At 33.6% G+C, this 18,422-nt stretch overlaps 1 protein-coding gene across 5 annotated transcripts in view; it reads right to left on the reverse strand.

The window, feature by feature from the left end:
• The window catches only part of LOC123696481 (putative polypeptide N-acetylgalactosaminyltransferase 9), a 105,611-nt gene that overhangs the window by 86,626 nt on the left and 563 nt on the right, over nucleotides 1–18,422 (reverse strand). The window contains exon 1 of one of the 5 annotated variants that reach the window (XM_045642663.1): nucleotides 802–819. The exons of the other annotated variants lie outside the window; for them this stretch is intronic. The gene's annotated coding sequence lies outside the window, so the exon portion shown is untranslated. Of the gene's footprint in view, nucleotides 1–801; nucleotides 820–18,422 lie in introns of those variants that run through there. 5 annotated transcript variants of the gene reach the window in all.

Below are 18,422 nucleotides of genomic sequence, written 5' to 3' on the forward strand. Positions count from 1 at the left end.
TATCACAGCTGCTCCTAGGGCCTTAGCCAAACGTCAAAACGCCAAGGAATAGAATACGCTATCGATAGAAATTGACATAAGCGTATGATGTTTTGCATAAGGATTCGGTCACCCTACCAACGACAACGACGACCACGAACAAAATTTTCATCCAGTCGCAATTAAATAAAATTGTGCAAAACACAATTAAAATGAAATTTAAGAATTTCCTGTCGTATTGGTGTTTGGAAAAAAAAATTTTGAGATCAATGGATAAACAAACAGGTTTTTCATAGAAACGGTGGCTCCTAGAAAAAAATGTATTTAACCTTTTTTATAGATAATTAGATTATATACAATTTTGGTTCAGGTGATTGTATGATAAACTTACCGTCTCGGCGAAAATCGCAAAAAACCCTATTTCTTTTTATTAATTGACCTCGAATTTTTTTATTCCTGAGTACCAGAATGACGGGAGATTTTAATATTGATTTTGAACAAATTTCGGCAAGATTGGAACTTTGGTCGTGGTCGTCTGCGTCGTTGGTAGTGTGATCGAACCATTACCAAAATGTCATGAGCTTATGTCAATAATTAGCGTTAGCAGTTTCTATTCCATGGCGTTACGTACGTTTGTCTAAGGCCCCTAGTCTTGTTAAAAACTTTCTTCAATAAAATGAACATCAAATTACATCGTAACATGTAGTTGTTTAATAAATTAACGTTCTGTTTATAGACAAGTCAAATTTACCTTAACAAAACTACATCTAGCAGAACTAAATTAAATCCAATCCTATTAGTAAAACATCGAAATACACTAACCATGTACAAGATGATTCAACAATATCAATGTCCAGCTTCGCTGCATAAATGCCTGATTAATTCACACGTACATACCTGTAACAAAAGAATATAGTTAAGTCAGTAAGCATAAATGTATATTTAAATAGCTATTTACGCACAAGACAGTTTTCCTTATTTGTCCAATTTGATTGTCGTGAATTCAACACAACATAACAAGTATAAAGAAAATCATCAGATTATAAAAGGCCTATCTATTATCTTTAAATATGAACAAATTTTGGTATGTTTATAAGATATTTATTTTATATAAATAGTCGGTACTTGATAAAAATCCATAAAAAATTACCACTTTAATATACTAGGCTAGTAAATAGTGGCAGTTCAAACCAGTACTTAAAACGAAAAAAATATCTCATTACTCATCATCATATAAAATAAATTTAAAGAAGTATTGCATTGCGTGACTCCATCACGGCTGCGAGAAAATAAATAAACACGTAACTAAAACCTAGATTGCACTAATGCACCAAATAAAAAAACTGTACTTTAATCATATCGATATCCGATCGCTTTTATGGCTGCAAGAACTATCGTTCAGTATGGACTTTAATAAAACGCAATACAAGCGTGGAAACTCATTTTTCGCTCGTTTTACATCAAATCAGTGCAATGATTACATAAAATCGAAATGTGTTTCGTTGATAAGAATGTTATTGTTACAAGCGCGCTAGGTAATCGATAGACGATAACCATCGAATGAGTTTGCTTTGTGAACAACTTTTTTGGTTTGTTGGTTATACATATTTTTATTTTCTAACAGCTATTTTTATTACGATCAAATGGGTAGATAGTTATCTGAATGTGGAAGATTAAAATTAATTTGATAAATCATAATAAAGAGTGAAGATTTAGGATTGTATCATTTAGAATTGATCAATTATCAGGCGTTATTGAGACTCATCTTTGTTGTATCTAAAGACTTATCAAAAGGTTAAAGTCATTTATGGTTTTGCTAGTTATATACCATTCAATGTATCATTTATTTAGCTTCACAAATATCCGAGTAAAATGCCTCTGACATAAACACACCGGATTTCTTCGACTGACATTTGAACTACGAAACCGTACAACATGTTTGGGTATAAGACTTTATTTTACTACCTTCTTTTATACAATCATTTACTTCGAATATTACATAGCACGTGGCCAACATAGTTATTCATATTTACGAGAAGTTATGAAATTTGGAATACACTATTAAATTCCCACGCACAATGCAAACGAAACCGCACATAAAACGTTACGCAAAATAATGCACAACGTTTTATTTGATAAAGCCAATGTTTTAATACATTTTATAGTCACGTAATTTTGTAAAATGCTTTTGTAGCTTATTTTTACATCACACGCTTTTGTCACGGAAATGTATTTTAAATTTTCATATAATATATTATATAATTTAAAAGGAGATAGGTATACATACAATTATCAGCAAATTATGTGTATTTGATTAAACGTAATGGAATTGCGTTGCAGTTCTGCTGAAAGCAAACAAAAAAACACATCTCCTCATTTAAGAAATACTATACACCACCTATCTATATTTTTGCTGTCTATAAATTTTTTTCATCATTTAATACACCTACCAAGTACCAAAGCGCATTTACCATGCACTAAACCAATTTTAGTACAGGATACATCGCTCATTTTTGCAAGTGACTACTATCAAGCTGATTTTCCGTTTGTAGCTTTATTTTGATGAGACACCGAATAATTTCGTGTACGAAACTCTCGATTGTGGTAGCTAACAGAGATAACAAGGATAAATTTTTTTGATTTGATGGTTCTCAAATATTTATTACGCAATTTGTAGGACAATATGTCTGTTGAATTATATAAACATTAACTAAGTGAAAACAAAAAAATCAGCTTGTTAGTAATCATTTATGATGACCTCGTTATCGATACACTTTGGAAAGGGGGACTCTTTGAACCAACCATAGATTTTGTAGGACAAATATTTTTTCGAATAATTTTGGTAATTATCTTGAGATTGAACAAAAAAAAATTCAGTTAGTAATAAATATTTGAGAACCATCAAATCAAAAATTTTTATCCTTGTTATCTCTGTTAGCTACCACAATCGAGACTTTCGTACACGAAATTATTGGGCGTCTCATCAAAATAAAGCTACAAACGGAAAATTAGCTTGATAGTAGTCACTTGCAAAAATGGGCGATGTATCCTGAACTATTTATAAAATTACCGCATTTTTTATAATGTCACAAATTCATAGAAGACAAAACAAAAGTTCGCGGTACCCATTAAAATTAAAACGAAGGGCTGGCGCGGCGCGCGCGGGCGTCTGTTAATTTTAACAGTTTTAATGCATTAGCGAGATTGGCCCGTATTATTGGCCGGGTCATTGTAATATGATGTCATTCGATTAAGCGAATAGTGCATTAATAACTAACTTGTTTACTTGCGTCGCTCGGTGTATTCGTGTAACTGAAGTGCGTCCGCACTCCGCACTTATTCGCTCTTTGTGTATATTGACCGTACGCATTTACTTATTTATAGTGCTTCTACGAATGAACACGTGTTTTCCATAGTACCTATATTATGCTTTTGCGGTATTTACAGTAATTGGTGAATGTACTTAAATCATATTTAAATAGTAAGGAACCTTTGTCAATTATCTAATATATTTTGACAAAAACGTATAAAAATCGACTGTTTTCCAAACGATGGAAAAAAAATTAAAAAAAAATTACTGTGACAAATAAAAATTTTCGAATGGAATTGAAAAGATAAATGCGAAATTATTAGGTAACAAATTTTACAGTCAAAAAACTATTGCCATAAAAAACTGCATTAACAAAAAACATGCCAACATAAAAACAACACACCAACAATAGGTAATACGTTAAAATTTATGTTCAAACTTTTTTCCATCGATACCTACCTTAAATAGATTTTATGGATCAGCGGAAAACCCCAATGGAGTTTTATGTCTGTTTTAGTCTTAGAGCATTAATATTTTTGTTTTGTTTCAAACAACGGATATTATGTATAACATGTATTTCTAATCTATAATGTACTATATTATAATGTAACATAAGGGTCATTATACAAAAATGGGGTAACTCAATGTCACCAGCCAATTTATACAAAGTCTTATTATATTTTAATCAAATAACAATCTATTTTAAAACAATAAAGCGTCCTTTATTTGGTCACTCACTTTCACTTCTTTATTTAAAATACAAATTGATAAAAAAACCAAATTAATACTTAAATAATCAGTACTTTGGCATGTCACAACTCCGAAAACCAACAATCAAGTGACTATTTTATAAACATTATCATTGATTAGAGAAAACTTACTAACTCAGGACAATCTTTGATATACATAGTATTATATAGTATAACTTTCATAACGAAATGTTTAACATTTTATTTAAAAAATAAAAATAAACTTTGTCATCGTTTTTATTGGTCAGTCCGTTGTGTGTTTTTTAAATTTGAAATTCTCGCTAAATATCACCAAGTCGAGGTCAAATCCCTGTCTAAATATTAATGTTGGTAATGAAGTTACGTGTGCATCCCATATTTTGATGGCCGTCATAACTGTACCAGCGCTAGGGTTGTGTTTGTCCTCTAAATTCGTGCTGCGCCAGTCAACATTTCAGTCCTATGGTGAGTCGTTATTTTATTGTTAAACTGATTTTTATTTTCATTCATACATGGTTAAGTATGATTTGTAAAAATATAGTTTGTTGATATAATAAATAAGGCAAAAAAACATAATTTGTGATTATAATCTCATATTAAGTCCCTTTTTATCAATCCGCTGGCATCAGTCCTATGTCAGATATCGCGCCAGTGGACTGACGCGACCCCATAGTACTGATGATTCTATCGTTTTTGAGAACTTTTATCTTGATTGCTATTGGTATAAGCATTTCTATTTGATATTTCAGTTTAAAACATCATGCGCCACGCTAAAAGAAACTGAATTTGACTAGGGAAGAAACATTTAAAAAAGAGTAGCAAAGAAAAGAGCTATTGAAACAAACTACTAATAATCTTATTTAAAAGATCTTATTTTATTTTAATTATTGATTTTGATGCTTTCAGGGCATAGCTTGTTATATGTATTTATTAGATAAATACGTAAACGTATAATATTGTGAAGTAAAATTACCTCAAAATAACATAAAAGTTAATTATTTTAATAACATTATAAAAATGTCAAAAGGCTCTTATGAAAACTCAGATGAGACTTTCATTCAAGCCTTTGGTTAAAAACCATGAACCATTTTATGAAAATTAGTACTTTTAACATAAATAAAGTTAGATTTTTAGGGCTCCGAACCTCAAAAGGAAAAAACAGAACCCTTAAAGGATCACTTTGTTGTCCGTTTGTCTGTTAAGACGTTTTTTTGAAGCGCGTGGAGGTATCAATTTGAAATTTATATTAAATACTCAACATTAAGAACCCTTGGGGCTGTAAAAAAAATAAACTTATAACGCAACGCAATTAAAAGATACCTACATCCGTTAATACTGCAAATTTCCGCAAATTTAAATATTCGCAAGGGAATAAAAAAATACACAGGATGCTTGCCGTGTATACAGTCTTAAAATATGGTAAAAAGCAATGTCTTATAACACATATAAAGGAAAAATTGCTATAAGTGTAAATTTTAAGTTACAAACATAATAAAAAATAGGTTTGTTAGAAGTCCAACTCGCACTTGGCCGTTTTTTTTGTTTCTATTGTTTGTGAATTACTTGAAATATTAAGTAAAACTAAGTCAAAGTAGTAAGTTAAGTAAGAGAGTAAGAATATTCACGTTGCGTTAAATGTCAGAAGGCTGTTTTGAAAATTGAGACATTGTTTTTTCCCAGTATCACAATATATTATCAATTATCATTTTTAAATGTAACTAAGTGATTTTAATACTTAAAAGACATGTGCCATTATTAAAACTGAGAGATTTGTAGTAATTTTCATTGAATTTCTTTAAGAATATTACAAAATTGTGTTTTTTATCAGTACTATGTTAGCCTTGTCAGTCCCCTGGAGGCCAAATCCAGAAAATTTAAAATATCTCACAATCTACTTAAAAAAGTGGCTGGCCCGATTTGGAACAATATATTCATTAGATTAGCTATCACATACACCCTAATTTGTAATAATCTGATATAAAAAATATAGTAAACAAAATATCCTTAAAAGTTACCCCATTTTTGTATAATCACCCATAATCATAAAGTTCATAACAACATCTATTACGACTGTTTACGTTAATAATTATATTCATAAATCTCCTGATACATATCAAAAACATAATATCTATTTATCAAGACTCAAGAGTAAATATTTCATGAATATGGGAAAGACACTTCAAATAAGCGAACATAAGTTAATCAAACAAGTTCATTGACACGATATTTTTGGCAAACCTTTCGCTCATGACTGTGTTTAGTAGTTTTTTTTTTTATTATTAACACTTGAATATTTAATTAACATGTACCTAGTTATTATTCTTTTGGTTCTACTTAACTACTAAATAACTAATAAAATTTTAGCAACATAACAAGAATAAATAATACCTATAAAAAATATGCTTGGAGGTACATACATAGGTAGGTCACAAATTAACCTTGCTAGAACAAATTAATGTACAATTCCCACTATTTTATAAAGCCTGATTTCCTACATAGCTTTCATATCTTAAAACTATACCTGTACCACGCAGACCCAATTGAAAAATAAAGCTTGCATAAACAATAGAATAATATTGTTAAATTACCGTACACTCAACCATTGTGCGTTTCATCAAATTGCCAACAATTCCATATCGCAAATACTTAATACGTGCTATACGCTAATATCATTTCCTTCATAATAATATGGTGTTTATCAAGGCCATACCGTTGGTGCATTATAAGCGTAATCAACACCAATATTCAATTCGATTCGCCACCTCATTAGCTACAACGCTTCTCACAAGATCTTTGAACTTTCTCACGATAGTACCTTTATAGCCTCGGGCAGCTTGCGGCCCGCTTTAGGCTACGTACATACTGCATTTTGCACTTTACGATTTTACATAACAATTCTATTTTATTGAATAAAGACGTTGTTAAAATATTTTTTTTGATGACATCTCAGCAATCAGGATTTTAAAGCATCACAGTAATCCCTATTTATATATTTTACGTCATCTGTTGCAGAAAATTTGAACTTTATACCACGCTGCTTTCTGTAAGCTATACAAACTACAAAGACTCAAATAATATAAATCCGTAAATTTAATAGGTACTTGTCTCGTACAAAATCACAAACTAATATCTTCACTGTGGGCTCGCCCTATGCGGTTAAACAGGTACCTACACTTGACCGATGAATGGCCAACGGCAATGCTAGCCAGTCTAGATCCCATTACCATCGTTATGTACTCTTGTGGCATCGAATGGCATAAATTGTTCCACAAATACTAATTCATTGATATAGTACTTACGTATTGGTATATTGTCAAAGTGTAACGTAAATCAATTTAATACCATGATATGTAACATTTATCATCAAAGAACGCAGACAGTTCAATTTTATCATATCTTTTCAATATCTGTACTAAAAAAGTAAATTTTTTGAGCAAACAAACTATACGTCACAATTAAAATTTCCAGAATTTTTCAAATTTAAGTAAGTAGGTATGTGGTATTTATTTTACGTAATTAATCCAATTATGTCGATTAAAAAGGCGGAAAAGGGTTGTTGTTGTGAGTGTATGGTTAAAAACAATGTAAAACAGTACTATTTTTGTACACTTTGATAAGAATAATTTCTGAAATCTGAAGTTCATTAAATGCTGTCTCAATTTTTTCCAGTTTTATTTTAAAAAAGAACTAGTTTTTGCCCTGTCCACAAAAGTAAATAAAATATTTAACATTTTGTTGTGCGAAAAAAGAAATATTTTCCGTAAATTGACAGCTTTCCTTTCCTTTCCTTGAATAAATCCAGAGCTACAATTGAAGCGGTTTCGCTCTACTGTTTTATTTATAAACACCTTACAAGTACATATATCGAGATATATAACAAACAAAAACGAAGGTATAAAGCGACTCATTTAAACAAGATAGACAACTTCATCGTCCTAGTGTTCTCTGCTCCAATTATTTTTTAACACGCTTTTATTAGCTTCACCTGTATAGTTCATTGAAATTTTAAATTTTCAAGATGGCGGCCGTGGGACAAGGGTGGCGACCCCACAAACTTGGTGATAGCTTCACACTAACCCCCTCTACACATCAAAAAAATAAAATTGTGTCCTCTAAGAAATGCAACCCCAAATGTAACTTTTCAACTTGGACTAGTATGTTTGGATGTAACTGTTGACTCAAGAGACTTGATTTTGACTTTTCTATTCAAACTTTGAGACTTATATCAGTTCAATAATTTCAGAAGTTCATTTCAATCGTGTTTTTCTTATACTAGGTACATAACTATATTTTTAACATTTTCAAGAATTATTTAAGTGATTTAGATTTTAAACCATCAACCAATCAATTTTAACTCGCCTAATCTAACCATATAATGTGTGGTGCATTTCTATAAATATACCATCAGTTTGCAAAAGGTGAACGCACACCATAGCGGTTGAACGAACCAGTTTCATGGGCAAACCTAACTACCTACGCATTTCATATTACTTGTCCAGTGTCTCTGAAGCCAACGTCCCATTGTATTTATTATTTCAATGATTCTCAAGTATTGAATTTCTCGACTGCAATGAATTGATAAACCATATATATTTATTATTAAAATTCGGTTAGATAAATATACTTTCTTACTTGGAGGATAATTGAGACACTCAGTATATCGGTTACAAAATTATTTCAAAATCAATGAACAAGGAAACGTAAAGGTTACACCCGCCAGATGCGTCATCACCCCACTTACAAACTAACCTCATTATTGAATTTAGGATAATGTTTTCTCCAAGAACTTCGCTATATTAATATAGTTTCAAAACATTAACGTTTAAACAAAAAACATCCCATACCACATTACCACACTGTTCTTATATTTTTTTCTTAAGAAACCTGTTAGCAAAGCGAAGCTGCTTATTAAGAAACTATAAATTTAAATGCATATATTATAGCAGTATTTAAATTTATAATTTGAAATGCATAAAACCCTCGTCGCGCAGGCTATTAAAGCAACTATCGAGGCGTCAGCTGGTTGCGATTGCAGTAATATTTAACCAGTTTTTATAGAAAATAGTTTATATTCAGGGTAAACGAACTACTTGATCGACCTTGAAGATTCTATAAATATCGTAATGATAGCAACGCTTGAGAAAAATATAATAAAACAAATAAAAAGATCCATCATGCGTGACTGTATACATACTTCTCTTTTTAGGACCAATGTCGTGAGACTCGTGACGTTAAAGTTCTTATTAAATAAAATTATTGAAGATGTAAGTTTATAGGAAAACCACAATTTTTTTTTATGCAATAGGAGAGCAAACGAGCAGACGCGTCGCCTGATGTTAAGCGAAACGCGCCGCCCATAAGCATCCACTGGGAAGAGGATGTGTTGCTGTCCTCAAAAAGGAAAGAGAGGGATATCCCGGGAATTTATTTACATTACTGCCGGTTTTTCAGGTGCTTAAAGGCACTCTTTTTGAAAGTCTCCATGTTGTAAGAACTCGGGAATACCGCCGTTGGTAGGTCGTTCCAGAGCTTCACAGTTCGCGGGAGAAAGTTTCGCGTAAAACGCACTGTGGAACTCCGCCAGCAATCGAGGTGGTGAGGGTGGAACTTATTTTTCTGGCGGGAGGTGCGGTAGTGGAATTGAGCGGGTGGGATTAGACTGAAGAGTACAATTAGTAAAAGATACAAATTTTGTTGTTCATCCATTATTAAGTAACTATACCACGTTACTACTTAAAAACATTTACCTCCTTAAATACGTATTAGCCATAATTATTGACGTAGGCACTCCAAAAGCTTTATACGTGGATCTACTAATAATATAATTACCATCTACTATAATGAACTTTAAGCTTCTTCTAATAGTTATTTGAGGAATAACGTAAAACTGAAAGAGGCAATATGGCAGTCTTGAATCGATCAATCAACTTTACAAAGATGGTTAATTTGTCAAGCAGTTAATTAAGACCAATCGGTCAAAATGTGGTGGTATTTTAAATTGCTAAAAAAAGGAAAACCGCGACAAACGTTCTCCCGCATACATTTGTGCAATGCTGCTTTACCATTTACACCCTTATCGCAATGATGTAGGTCATATAATCGTGTTTTCGTTGTTGCCACAATACGGGGGCAATTTCCCTTTTGCGATGCCCTCACATTAATCTACATCGGAAGTTTACAGCACACGATTACGCGCGGTGACGATAATGGTGAAACAACAATGGCCATTCATTGGCCAGCTTGTCTGGAGAGTTTGTTGCCGCACTACGAATATAGGCTGGTTCCATAAATTCTTTTTTTGATGCATTACTTCTACGAAGTTTTGCATAAAATAATCCATTTAGAACTAGGCTTTGTGACATAAAACAGCAAATTACTAGGTAATTGGTAAAATTTTCTTCATAATAAATAATTGATTATCGGAGTTACGACCTTAATTCGGCCGGAAATTAATCTACAAGAACAATAAAATGATTGCCGTATGTTCTTATATGGAAAAAATGAACTTTTCCGAGAAGATAATAATTTTAAAAGTGATCGTGAAAGATTATCCTTGGACAAATTTATCCAAATAAGCTAAATACAACAAAAATGTCTATCTGGTTAATAAAATCAATGCTAGAGGTCAGATAGTATCCAGCATACTCTGCCCTTTCCTCACTTAATTAAACGCAACTCCTTAACTTTATCGCTGGTTGCAGAGCTAGACCGACCATCAGTGCGTACGTCAGTCGCGCTTGTCATATGTATGGAAATTCATAAAACTATTCATAGCTAGACCGACCATACGCACACGTATTGTCATGCGCATTAGTGTCATAGTCATACAATTGTTGATGCGTATCGTCAGGACCGACGGTACGCACTGACGGTCGGTCAAGCTCTGCAACCAGCCTATTAGTTGCTTACCGCCGCTCATCTGAACGACGCATCTTTAAAATAACGTCTGAACTGTCTAGAAACAGCGTTGAAAGTAAAGGTTAACATATAGCTTATAGTCTACATAATATAGCGACAGGAAAACTTTCAAACAATATTCGCTATCCAACCACTTTCGAATGGGTTTATACACGATAGCCAATATTTTTAGACAAACACGTTCTAACTTCTACCACGCTTTGTTTATGAAATCTTCACAATGACCGTTGCTTAATTTTCGCTTTATACCATAGCATTTATGCTATTTTAATAGGAACACATAAAAATTAAAGTTATATGAAGAAAGTCTTATTCAAGATTGCATGGTAGATTTGTGTACTAGGGTGGATTAATTTGTTATTCTAATTTCTACAGTAAAAAGTTTCGGAGTATAAATTATTTATTCAGATCGACTCAAATCATATTTTCAAGAAATTTCTTAATATTCCTATTTTCCTAGATCCAATAATTGTTACAATTTTAATGAACCGCCAAATATCACAACAAATACATTCAAATATTCATGCACGTATTCAATGAAACAAACACATTTCATAGTTAGACCTTCGTACATTTTATAACGTTATCATTTCACACATATTAGTTTCAGCAATTACATTTTCGATAATTTAGCGCTTATCATAAAATTGTTATACAGTCTATCAGAATATTAAATGTTACTCATAATGATTTGGTTTATATTTAACGACTTAAATTCGTACCTAATAATGATATTCATTTTTCTAGATCTGGGCCATTACTGAAGAATAATAGGTGCTGCATATATTTTATTACAAAGCGGAAAATATACTCCGTGCAAGGCAACATTTAAATTGTGCAAGTACCTACTACCTATCTATGCAGATTGCAGAGAGATCTAAAGCAAAACGCATACCAGGGGATAATCCACTTGTAACTAAAATTCATTCGAGAGAACCTTACAACATTTGACTAACAAAAAACCTGTAGAATGTGTAATTAGACAACCAAAAAACTTTAGCATACGATAAGAGCCAGGAAACGTAGCCTATAAAAATAAAACACGCTCACATGAAGCTACTGCAGTCGCCGCAAATCGAGTAATTTCCAGCCAAACAGAATTTACATTAAACAATTTTGAGGTGTTTTTAATTAAATCATTTAATCATTTATTTGTTTTATCAAAGTGTAGTACAATAAAATTGATTACAGTAAGAATTGCGTATAAAAATAATGGGCACGTAATAAAGATACCCTAGTCCCCACACTAGGATACCCTGTGTTGTGGGAAACTAGTCTCTTCCGATGTTACATGAATATATTTTGATTTTACAAAATTAAGACTATTATTTATTGCAGTGTAAGAAGTACAAAGAAACAAAAAATAAAATACTTAACAAACTCCAGTGTATGAGTGTGTGTGTGTGTGTGTGTGTGTGTGTGTGTGTGTGTGTGTGTGTGAGTGTGTGTGTGTGTGTGTGTGAGTGTGTGTGTGTGTGTGTGTGAGTGTGTGTGTGTGTGTGTTTTACTTTTCACTAACAAGCAAAGCTTCAGTTTCAGTATAATTTAAGTTGAGTAAAAGTTGCTCTAATTTCTTTTTAAAAATATATATTGATGAATTTATGATATTTACATTTAATCTTTTAATAAACTTATTGTAGAGGAAAGGGCCCCTATAACTATAAAAACGTTTTACAAAATGGGTATTACATTTCGGAAGCGTGAAATTGACTCGTCTTGGGGCTCTTGATATTGGTGTAAAGGTTTGCTTTGACATTTTGTGAAACTTTTGAGCGGTAGCCAGGATGTAAAGTTGACGGACTGACAGGACTTTTGCGTCGGTGTATAGTGCAGTAGTAGCGTACCGAAAAGGTTTCTTGTAAGCAACTTTGAGTATTGCCCGTTGAGCGCGCTCAATTTTAAGCATCAGGGTGAGACCACCGCCTCCCCAGACTGAAATGCAATAAGAAATAATGGATTCGCAGAGTGCTTTGTAAACTAGTTTTATTGTATGGGCATCGGCAACTGAACGTAATTTTTTAAATATGTGTATAAGCTTTCTAATCCTGGAGGACAGTGTGTTTATCTGAGGTTCCCAGGAAAGTTTGGAATCAATAATGACTCCTAAATATTTGATTTCGTTAACTTCTACAATTGATGGACATACACAAGAAGAAGAGTTTGTACACGAATGGATTCGAAGATCTAGCGGCGAAGGTGGGACAGAGCGACTCGTTATACTGAAGCTAATGAATTTAGTTTTGTCAATATTCAAGGTTAAAAGGTTGTCCTGTAACCAAGAAGCGACAGTGAAAAGACCATTTTGTGCTACAGCTTTTACTTCATTCCAAGAGTCAGAATAAAATACGAGAGCTGTGTCATCTGCAAAAGAGAATAAATTAGTATAAAGAAGGGAAATGGAGCAAAGATCGTTCATGTACATTAAAAATAATGTAGGAGCGAGCACGCTGCCTTGAGGTAAGCCATATGGGATGTTCATTAGAGTGCTATGTTGATTATTTATGCATACTCTTTGACGACGATCAGTAAGGTAAGAAGTGAACCATTGCAGAGCGATGCCTCGAACTCCGTACAGTTCCATCTTACGTAAAAGAATGGGCCGCGAGACAGTATCGAAAGCTTTCGCCAGATCCAGGAATACCGCGATGCATTTCTGTCCCGAGTCTAATTTGTTGCTAATGCAATCAACAAGGGAGGAAACCGCACCATCAGTAGACCTGTTCTGGCGAAAGCCAAATTGGTTGCAAGCAAGTAGCGATTCTTTTTCCAGATAGGAAAGAAGTCTTTTGTTAATGACTTTTTCCAAAATTTTGGATAGCGTCGGCAGAAGAGATATGGGTCGATAATTAGAGAACATTAATTTGCAACCAGATTTATGAATTGGGATGACATTTGCAATTTTCCAGTCATCTGGGAATGTACCCGTAGTAATACTGAGATTACATAAGTAAGTAATCGGGGCAGCAAGGCAGGTTTTTGACATTATAATCATTTTACTAGGAATGTTATCCCATCCACAGCTGGCAGAGGGTTTGAGGCTACTAATTAAATTGGCAATTTCGAGTTCGTCGGTCGGTGTTATGAAAAAAGATTTTGTAAAATTTGGTATAGATAATTTATCGGCAAGAAGATTCTCAGAGGTATTGAGTTTTTGTGGTGTTTTATTTGCAAGATTTTTACCTATGCTAGTAAAATACTCATTAGTGTTATATAGTGACTCGTCGATAGAGTCAGAATTGCCTACGTTGTTTTTTTAATCGTTATTTACACGATATATTTGATATAACTAACTCGGTAGGAACCTATAAGACCAATGACGAATTGACTATTGGAGTTTTAACGTGAAAATATGTACGGTCCACAATCGACAAACACAAAAATATGGTGATTATTATTTACATTACCTTTGTTTCACACGGATAAAGCGAAACGCAAAGAAATTGATACAATAACATCAAGAGCAAGTAAGTAGTGATTATTTTGACATAAGCATAATTACTTCCATGGAAGCAATGGAACAGATAATACACCTATTTCCACGTGTTCCCACGAAGATCGTTCCGGGTGGAACGGAAACGTTTGAAACAATTATAAAAGAGCACGACAAAAAATTGCGTCATTTTCCTTAATTAGACGCGGACGATTGTAATTTTCATATTGTAATGAAGCAAAAGAACCGAGGAAGATATTACATCAAGTTAAAGAGGCAGAATCCTTGAAAAATGGATAATGTAGTCACGGTGTTGTTGAATTAACATATTGTACTGTGAGACACTTATGTCTCAATATAAAATTAATGAATGTATCAATTCCAGGACTGAGGTCTATGTCATTTCCTAATAAATAAAATGAACGATCAAATTATGGACTACAAAGCTCTGTCTGTATGGTGTTTTTTCTTTTTTGTATCATTTTGTAAAAAACTAAATCTTTTCCAATTTTCGACCCTTTCCAATTATGTATTAGTTTCCTAACTTTTAGATACTTCATCAGCATAACCAAGACACGTAATACATTAAACTGTAGTTTCAAAACAGTCTCCGCTCCAACAGATTAGAACGTCTGGGGTTTTAACACGCGAACTCCAAACGCCTTAAAGTACAAGTTTTAAGACGCATTGTATGGCTATAATTAAACACCTCGACTGTTGAGACAAATTTACGATCGTATAAAGCGAGTCCACAATACGGCCTTACAGCTGCAGGATCCAAAACAAAACCTCCTCCTAATACTGAGTTGACATTCGAGAAATATGATCGCCGGTATGCATAATTTTGATTGCCGCTTAAACAAAGCGCGCCCAAATTAAGCGGCGTACTCGAAATTCTGCTGATTACGCAAACTTCAGCTATTACACACCAAAATTACAATATGGTACGCGGTATTTCTAAAGGTAATTTAAGATGTGCTATTATGAAGGAAACGTACTTCATTAACGACTAATTTATGTGAGCATAACTAACAACAGGGCAATAAAAAAAACATTTACCCATTACATTTTTCATTACCCACTATAATGAATTATGCAAACACCAGTGTTGAAAGTGAAACCCATGCTGATATATGACACCATATATGATTTTCTAATAATTATACTAGAAATACGGTGAATATTTTGAATGCTCAGATTTTTTTTTTTTTTTTTTTTATGAGAGAGGAGGCAACAGAGCAGACGCGACGCCTGATGGTAAGCGTTCAGCGTCGCCCATAAGCACCCACAACGCCAGGGACATTGGGAGTGTGTTGCCGGCCTTTTAGGAAAGAATACGCTCTCTTCTTAAAGGTCCCCAGATTGTAACCATTCGGGAATACCGTACTAGGAAGCTGGTTCCATATAACTGATTACGAAGGATTTTTTTGATTCACGAAGGAATAGTTTTACATTAATTAGACAAATAACATATAAGGAAATCTTATGATATTTTCTGGCGTTAAAATTGCGAGTTTTGTTTTCAATCATGATTGTTAATTATAGGTATGAATCTTTCCGCATCTGATAGGGCCTTCAGAGTTAATGAGTTTTGATAACTAACTAACATCCGTGAGCGGAAAGCCATTGAAAGGAGCCGGCGAGTCACCGGACGCTTCCACTTTCTTCATAACTTTAAACATTTTCAAGGCTTCCGAATACCGTGGTTCCGGGAGCTCGAAAACTATTTACAACTTACTTCTTCCCACCAGCTCTGTTTCTACAAATATGACCAAGTTGTTTCGGAGCATGACTAGCGGATAATATCGAACTGTTCGTGAATTGGCGACAAGGTGGAGTAAGGTGAAACGTCTACCGGTTGAACATGTATTTTATATTATGATGAAATTTTATTGAGACGCATTGATTCCTATAATAGTCAGATGTAGAAGTATTAGCTTCTTACTTGGCCGTTATTTCTTATTTACAGTGAGACAGATTAATTATGATTACTTTAATATTTTATCGAAAAAGGCAAATTCATTTTAACTCTAACAAACAGCCGCATCGGATAAAACCATCATTACCTCGCATGGCATTAACAAACCCATTTATTTGGAAAGTACAATATTGGAGGACAAAAAGTTGAATAATATACAGAAAACAGGTGTAAATGATAATATTATGTTTCGAAATATATCTTCTAATGTACATTACCAATCACTATATGCAAATGGCAAGCGTTTTCCCTTGACTTGCCGTCGACCTCTGCAAATGCCTTGCCACTACATCGTATTATATTATCTGAGCTTGCCACATTATGCGCCGACGCATCATACCTTTGCTATGTTTAATGACTAACAAGCTCATAAAGCTCTTTGTTGGAGAAATTAATTGTTTATTCGTTTAATTGTCTGTTCCCTGTACGGCAGTTTTTATGTGATATTCAGTAACTAGGTAGGTATGTGGCCTTTATAGACACAAAGATTAATTTTTTGTCCTTTCTGTCACTGTTATTTATTTGTGTATGTCACATCTAGGATATAGGTAAATGTTTTGCAGCTAGAATTTAAATGTTTTGTAGTACCATGGACCCAATAAATATCTATATTCGTCCATGGTAGTACCAACTACAAGTTATAATATTATATTTTCTATACTCCTGCGACGATTACGTTATCTGTTAGACATCTGTTGTTTATCGTACTGATAATTTTGATATACACAGTATAAAAGTACAGCATAAAAAAGTAATTAAATTGTATGCAGATAAGAGTTTTGGGTTACACGCACTGTTACAACTTACAATATCTATAACTGAGGCCCTGCGCAGACGACAGACTATCCGTGACGCACTTTTTAGTCTGTGAAAATAGAACCTATGCAATTATATGCAGTAACGCACAAGACGCGCAAAAAGTCCGGCGCACAAAAAATCCGTGTAATTCGGGCAGACCGCACCGCGCCGCGGCGCGCCGCTCCGCACAAAAAGTGTGTGAAAAAAATAGAACGTTTGCTTCAACACGCGCTAACGCAGACGGCGCACACTTTAGTCGGCAATCTGCATTTGCTAGGGATGTACGTAACGCACGCGATCTATTATCATGGCGCCAGAGATCTATTATCTAGACCAGTGCACCTCCTCGTTGTTTTTTCTGAATGAGTCAAAGCAGGTCACAAAATAAATAGCAACTCATCAAATGTAGTAACAGACATTTTATAAAATTTGAAAAAAATTGCCATAATTATGTTGTTTCAGAATTGAATGTTTAGTATGGAACTGTCCCTTCAGTAATCTTTCCGAAAGTATAGGATGTACCCAAAATTCTCTATTTCTTCTTCTTTTTCTGTACTTCATGTACAAAATAATACTTCGTGATCTCTGCACAATTTCGATAGCGTCTACGTCCCTACAGATCTGCCGACAAAATGATGGAAGATGTGCGTCGTGTGCCTTGAGTCTGTGAAAAATCCGCGACCGACTTTTTGCGCGCCATGCAGACTTTTTGTGCGCCGCAGACTCGATCGCACAAAAAGTGTGCCGTCTGCGCAGGGCCTAATGCAAATTGAAAATTTTTGTGAAGATTCACCTAGGTACAAACTATTAAATAAGGTTATCCAGTATCCACTACATACAGTAATTACTAATTACTGTATGATAATCATAATTATTATATGAAATACCTATTGTCGTTATTTTAGTGTTGAGTAAACAACCGGAAATCTTCTGAAATTTACTTTTAAGAAATATTTATTGTTGTTGAAAATAAATTACTTAGGTAGGTATAAATATGTGTGACGTGGGATAGGTATTCCCGAGTGAGTCACCAAAAAATTCTTATTGAACCAACTTACCCAAATCAAGGTCTTTCTTTTCTTAATACCTACTACCTACCTAGGTATTTGAAAGACTTATTGATGCATTCTTCTTTATAAAGCCAATTAAAAATGTCCTTAGTAGGTAGGTAGTCAAAATGTAAATTACAGTATTAAGTACCTAAGTAGGTAATTGGGTAGGTATTTAAGTATGGGAAATTTATTATCATAATATAATCACGCTATCTTGCCTTTGATTTTC

This window comes from Colias croceus, chromosome 12 (genome assembly GCF_905220415.1).
Source record: "Colias croceus chromosome 12, ilColCroc2.1".
In the NCBI taxonomy this organism is placed as follows: Eukaryota; Metazoa; Arthropoda; class Insecta; order Lepidoptera; family Pieridae; genus Colias; species Colias croceus.